General features: G+C 41.1%; 1 non-coding gene across 1 annotated transcript; it reads right to left on the bottom strand.

Moving 5' to 3' along the window:
• Positions 1-5516: 5516 nt before the first annotated feature.
• On the bottom strand, positions 5517-5623 carry LOC123636140. Its single transcript, XR_006734350.1, has one exon. It is a non-coding gene; the product is annotated as a U6 spliceosomal RNA (small nuclear RNA).
• Between the last annotated feature and the right edge of the window lie 797 nt (positions 5624-6420).

Here is a 6420-nt window from a genome sequence, read left to right as displayed (position 1 = left end):
CAATGCCCAGCTAAGGAAATCAAACTGAGAGGGGATGGGTGGCTGGGCAGATTGTCTTCAATGGAGTCACCACAGCACTGGCAAACCCATGGGTCACTCAGTCTCCAATTCTTTCTCCTCTGGAGACAGTTTTCCAGAATAGGTTTAAATGAGATTGAAAATGCTCAAGCCAGTTCATAATTCTCTCCTTTAATAAACATGAAAATTAGATTCATAACAGTAGCCAGGAGAGAGAAGATGGGAAGTAACTTCAGGGGACAATCAATGGAGTCTATTTATAGGACAAAAGCTTTCTCAGACAAAAAAAAAAAACTGATGCCTGCAGAACCTGTCCTCAGAGCTCACCCTCCTCCACAATATTATTATATTTGGCTCTTACAACAGCCTAGTCCAATGAACACAGCAGGTGATGATTATTATCTCCATTTAGTATCAAGGCTCAGGGAAGTAAAAAGACTTGCCCAAATTATGCAACTAGTAAGTCATGGGAGTGAGTTAGCCCCAGGTCTATCTGCTCCACTCTCCACACTAAGCTGCTCTAGGAAGAGCAGTATTTGGACATTATACAGTGCTTTCCTCTGCTTCAAGTGCAGAGTGCTCTTTGATAAATCCTAGGGGGCTGGGGAAAGCAGCAGAGTCTAGCAGTAATGAACACAGTCCCTGGAGTCAGACCCAGAATCAGATCTCAGCTCCACTTCCTGCCAGCTGCGTGTATAGCCTTGGGCAAATAATTTTACCTCTCTGAGGCTCCTCTGCAAAACTGAGAAAATAACAGCAATCACTTTATGAAGTAGTTTGGAAGACCAATGGGGAAGAGCTTAGTTTTAAATGTGTGTTATTCAATGAATGCACATATTATTTTTATGGAGAGTTCGTTCTTTTCTGTCTACGAATTTTTTGTTTTAAGAAAGAGAAATGAATTGGTGATCACGGACAAAAACAATTGTTTAAAAGTCAGAATGTTTCCAATTGGCATATTTCTGAGTTCCTGTATTTACCTTCATCTTTTTCTTTGTCTCCATAAAATTTTCCAGCAGTGAGCTGAAATTTACCATAATCCATCTGATGTTTCGATTCCACCCATCGTTTTTTCCATCTGTCTATGGAGTAAAGGAGAAAAAGAAACATATTTGTGTTTTCTTAAAGACAATAAAATGCAGCTAAAAATGACCCAGCCCCTCACTGACAGATTGCCTGAATCCCGTTATTTGTGCACTACCATATGCAGTGGCTCAAATGCCAAGGACTTGAGCCACTTATCCCTTAATGCCCCACCCCACCCTCCTCCATAACAGTCAAGAGCTGAAAACCAGCTGGGCGCAGTGGCTCACGCCTGTAATCCTAGCACTTTGGGAGGCTGAGGCAGGAGGATTGTTTGAGCTCAGGAGTTCGAAATCAGCCTGAGCAAGAGCGAGACCCTCTCTCTACTAAAAAAATAGAAAGAATTTAGCTGGGCAACTAAAAATATATACAGAAAAAATTAGCCAGGCATGGTGGCACATGCCTGTAGTCTCAGCTACTTGGAAGGCTGAGGCAAAAGGATTGCTTGAGCCCAGGACTTTGAGGTTGCTGTGAGCTAGGCTGACGCCACGGCACCCTAGCCAGGGTAACAGAGCAGGACTCTGCCTCAAAAAAAAAAAAAAAAAAACCAAAGCTGAAAACCACCAAGGTTGAAAGACATGAACATTTATTCTCATAAAAGTAGGTGGAAAAATGTGCTTAGGAGGACTAAGCCTTTATACATATTTATGTTTAGTAAAATAAAAATAATAAAATCAGCTCACCAAGTAAAGAGATTAGCAATAACACTTTATACCTTCTTGAATTAGTAATGATGATAATGAACAATCAATGTCCATTTACCCTGTTTTGTTGCTTTAACTTTCTAGACTCTCCCTTGTAATTTCAAGGAGATGCTGATAAATTTGTTTTGCTTTGGCATCACAGACAAAGAGGCATTCTTTTTGGGTCCTGGCACTCCATCCAAACATTCAGTGCCTTTCTGCTTTTATGCTTCAGAGTTGCTGATTCCTGCTTTCTGAGCCCACCATGGTCCCAGAGTCATAGGGCAATCTGGCAGCTTGAGATGGACAAGGCCTTGAGGGTAGCCTTTATTTCATCTCCTCCCTGCAGCTGAATGGTTATTTCTCAAATACCACTCCCCAGTATCTAGGGTTATTACCCGTTAGCTCTGTGCATGAAAACCCCACATCAACACACATCCAGTAAGATGACCCTACGCTGGCTCTGTCAGCTCCTATTACTCAAGGCTGATGACTCAACTACCTCCCCTCATGAGACCCAGGGGACTTGGGCTTGGTTTTGAAGGAGTTAAGAATATGCTACTCCAAAATATGCTGCTCTGGCATATCGACTATTTTGAATTAAAGGCACTTAAAACACAGCAGGCACAAGAAGATCACTCTGACCTTCATTTTGTCTCTTAAAAGCAGGAGATGAAATTCCCATGTGAAAGATGTCTTCCCTATACCAAAAGGAAAATAAATTTCTATTACCGAGGACAGGAAGTTGAAGCCAAGGGATTACTTCCTTAGGGGTTTGACTAGATGAAAGAATAAGACTTTTTCCTTTTCTTTTCTTTTTTTTTTCCCCCCACCTTTTTTTTTTTTTGAGACAGAGTCTCATTCTTTTTGCCCTGGCTAGAGTGCCGTAGCGTCAGCCTAGCTCCCAGCAACCTCAAACTCCTGGGTTTAAGCAATCCTTCTGCTTCAGCTTCCCGAGTCACTGGGACTACAGGCATGCACCACCATGCCCAGCTAATTTTTTCTATATATTTTTAGTTGTCCAGATAATTTCTTTCTGTTTTTTAGTAGAGACCGGGGTTTCACTCTTGCTCAGGCTGGTCTCGAACTCCTGACCTTGAGTGATCCTCCTGCCTCGGCCTCCCAGAGGGCTAGGATTACAGGCGTGAGCCACCGCACCTGGCCTTCTTTTCTTTTTTACTGATTTTTTTTTTCAATGGAAAGTCCTGGAGAGAAAAATTTTAGGTGAAGTAATATGTTCTTTTTTCTTTTTCTAGTTAAGGTAGTTGTAAACACTTTTCATTTTTTAAAATATACTTTTATTTTATTTATATTTAAAATATACTTTAAATATATTTTATTTATATTTAAAATATACTTGTATTTTAAAAAATGAGTGCAGTGGTATTTACAACTGATTGATCACAACCAGTTATAGATTCCTTTGTTTCTTCTTCCCTCCTACTGCTTCACTTGACTAGGCTTACAAAAAAAAAGAAAATATACTTTTATTTTAGACTAGATTTATACTTACAGAAAAGTTTCAAAAATATTACAGAGAGTACCTGTTTAACCTGCCTCCAGTTTCTCCTATTGCTAACATTGCTGTGGTACATCTGCCAAAACTAATGAATCAATGTTGATACACTGTCATTAATTAAAGTCCATACTTTATTTGGCGTACCTTAATTTTTATCTAATAACCTTTTTCTGTTCCAAGATCCAAGATTCTACCCAGGGTACCATTACTTTTAGTCATTGTGTCTCCTTTGGCTCCTCTTGGTTGTGCCAGATTCTCAGACTTTGCTTGTTTTTGATGACCTTGACATGTTTGAGAAGTACTGGTCACGTATTTTGTAGAATATCTTTCAACTGGGGTTTGTCTGATATTTTTCTCATGGTTATGTAGAAGTTACAGTTTGGGGGAGGAAGACCACAGAGATAAAGTGCCATTCTCATCACATTGTATCAATGGTACATACTGTTAACATGACTCATCCCTGATGGTGTTATAACATTGATCACCTGGCTGAGGTGGTGTTGCCAGGTTTCTTCATTGTAAAGTTACTCTTTTTCCCCCCTTCTTTCCACACTGTACTCTTTAAAAGGAAGTCAGTATGTATAGTCCACACTCAAACAGTGCAGAGTGACACCGTACCTCTTTGAGGGCAGAGTAGCTACATAAATTATTTGGAATTCTTCTGTACAGGACATTTGTCCATCTGTCCCATTCATGTATTCAATCATTTCTTTATTTCAGTATGGACTAATGGACTTTTGTTGTATACTTAGGTTTATAATCCAATACTACATTCCTTATTTTTTTGCTTGAATGTCTTTAGCCATTGGAAGCTCTGTCAGTTGGTTCCTACATCCCTTTGACATACTCACATCATTTTGCTTTTCGAACACTTCCTTACTTTCTGAACCTATAAGATGCTCAAGGCTCATCTTGTATATTTCCTTCCCCAGCCCTAGAATCAGCCATTCCTCTAAGCAGGCCTAGTTCCTTTTATTGGAGAATGGTATTATAAACCATGATAGGGGCTCTGGGTATCATTTATTTTTTAAAGTAAATGTTTTACTTGGAGTATAATATTCATTCACATAAGGGGACAAACTGTAAATGTATAGCTTAATGAAATTTTAAGAGAGAAATTTAAGGCAAATTATCCAAGTACCTTGAATTAAAATTGTTAACTGATGTAGTAATTCCAAAGTCTCACTGCATCCTACTCACACATCCCTCTCATGTCTTTAAAACAAAATTATCAAACCAGAATGGCCACATATGACAAGAAGAGAAGAGGGAGCAGCTTCAACAATGTTCTCAGGGCCAGTGCAGTGGCTCACGCCTATAATCCTAGCACTCTGGGAGGCTCAGGCAGGCGGATCGTTTGAGCTCAGGAGTTCAAGACCAGCCTGAACAAGAGCGAAACCCCCGTCTCTACTAAAAAAATAGAAATTAGCTGGACAACTAAAAATATATATTAAAAAATTAGCCGGGGCCAGGCGCGGTGGCTCACGCCTGTAATCCTAGCACTCTGGAAGGCCGAGGCGGGTGGATCGCTCAAGGTCAGGAGTTCGAGACCAGCCTGAGCAAGAGCGGGACCCTGTCTCTACTAAAAATAGAAAGAAAATTATATGGCCAACTAAAATATATATATATATAGAAAAAATTAGCTGGGCATGGTGGCGCATGCTTGTAGTCCCAGCTACTTGGGAGGCTGAGGCAGTAGGATCGTTTAAGCCCAGGAGTTTGAGGTTGCTGTGAGCTAGGCTGATGCCATGGCACTCACTCTAGCCCGGGCAACAGAGTGAGACTCTGTCTCAAAAAAAAAAAAACTTAGCTGGGCATAGTGGCGCATGCCTATAGTCCCAGCTACTTGGGAGACTGAGGCAGGAGGATTGCTTAAGCCCAGGAGTTTGAGGTTGCTATGAGCTAGGCTGACGCCACGGCACTCTAGCCTGGGCAATAGTGAGACTCTGTCTCAAAAAAACAAACAAACAAACAAAAAACCCCAATGTTTTCAATAGATTTCCTCCCTCCCTTCCTCTATTTATTCATTTGTTTATTAAGGGTTTATTATGTGCTGTACAGTGAACAAAAGAAAATTCCTTTCTTCATGGAATTTACATTCTAATTGTCAGGGAAGATGATAAACTTTAAACAAAATAAAATATAAATATGTAATATAATATCAATAATAATTCTATGGAGAAAATTGAGTGATATGGTTATTTTATTTTTTTATTGATATGGAATGCTTCATAAATTTTCATGTCATCCTTGAGCAGGGGCCATGCTAATCTTCTCTGTATCATTCCAATTTTAGTATATGTGCTGCTGAAGTGAGCACAAGGCGTTATTTTAGATATGGTGTCCAGCCTCTATGCGGAGATGACATTAGAACAGAGATTGAAGAAAGGTAGTGAGCCACATGCCAGGTGAGCTACACAGGTGGAATATCACAGAGAAGGAAGTAAGAAAGGGAACCGGTGCTTACTGAGTCCTTACTATGTACCAGGCCCTGTGCGATATGGTTTCCATACTTTACCTCATTCAGTCCTCATGCTGCCCTGCAAGGAAGTTAGAATAATCATCTCCATTTTATGGACACTTGGCGAGGTTAGTAAATTACCCAAGGTCACCCGCTGAGCAAGTGGCAGCATCAGGGCTTGAAGTCTCATCTGTCTGCTCCAAGGCCCCCCGGCTCTTGCCTCCTCATCCTGTAGCCTCCAGAGAGATCTGTGCCATCAGTTTGTACTTGAGACCTGGAAAGGCCAGCTGGATCAGGCCTATTGGGCTTGGGCATCTGGCCAGGGTGATTCTTCCTCAGGCTCAGCATGTCCAAGTATCCACGATTCACAGACGGTCTCAATGGCTTATCAGTCAGAGGCCTGAGAAGCAGAGTGTTCTTCAGCCCTGCTGGGCTGTCCCCAGTGGGTCTGAGCCAGCTGGGCACACAGGCCCTTTGTTTCAGAATGTCTCTTTGGCCAAGTTTTCGTGGTTAAGTCTGAGGGCTGACAGAATTAACATTCACACACACACACACACACACACTCTCTCTCTCTCTCTCTCTCTCTCTCTTTCTTTCTCTCTCTTTCTCTCTCCTTGTGACTCCTGCATCATTCAGTCCCTCATTTAAATTCCAGT

Source organism: Lemur catta, chromosome 3 (genome assembly GCF_020740605.2).
Source record: "Lemur catta isolate mLemCat1 chromosome 3, mLemCat1.pri, whole genome shotgun sequence".
NCBI lineage: Eukaryota > Metazoa > Chordata > Mammalia > Primates > Lemuridae > Lemur > Lemur catta.
The sequence above is the reverse complement of the archived record's forward strand: the minus strand, read 5'-3'. Positions and strand labels throughout refer to the sequence as shown.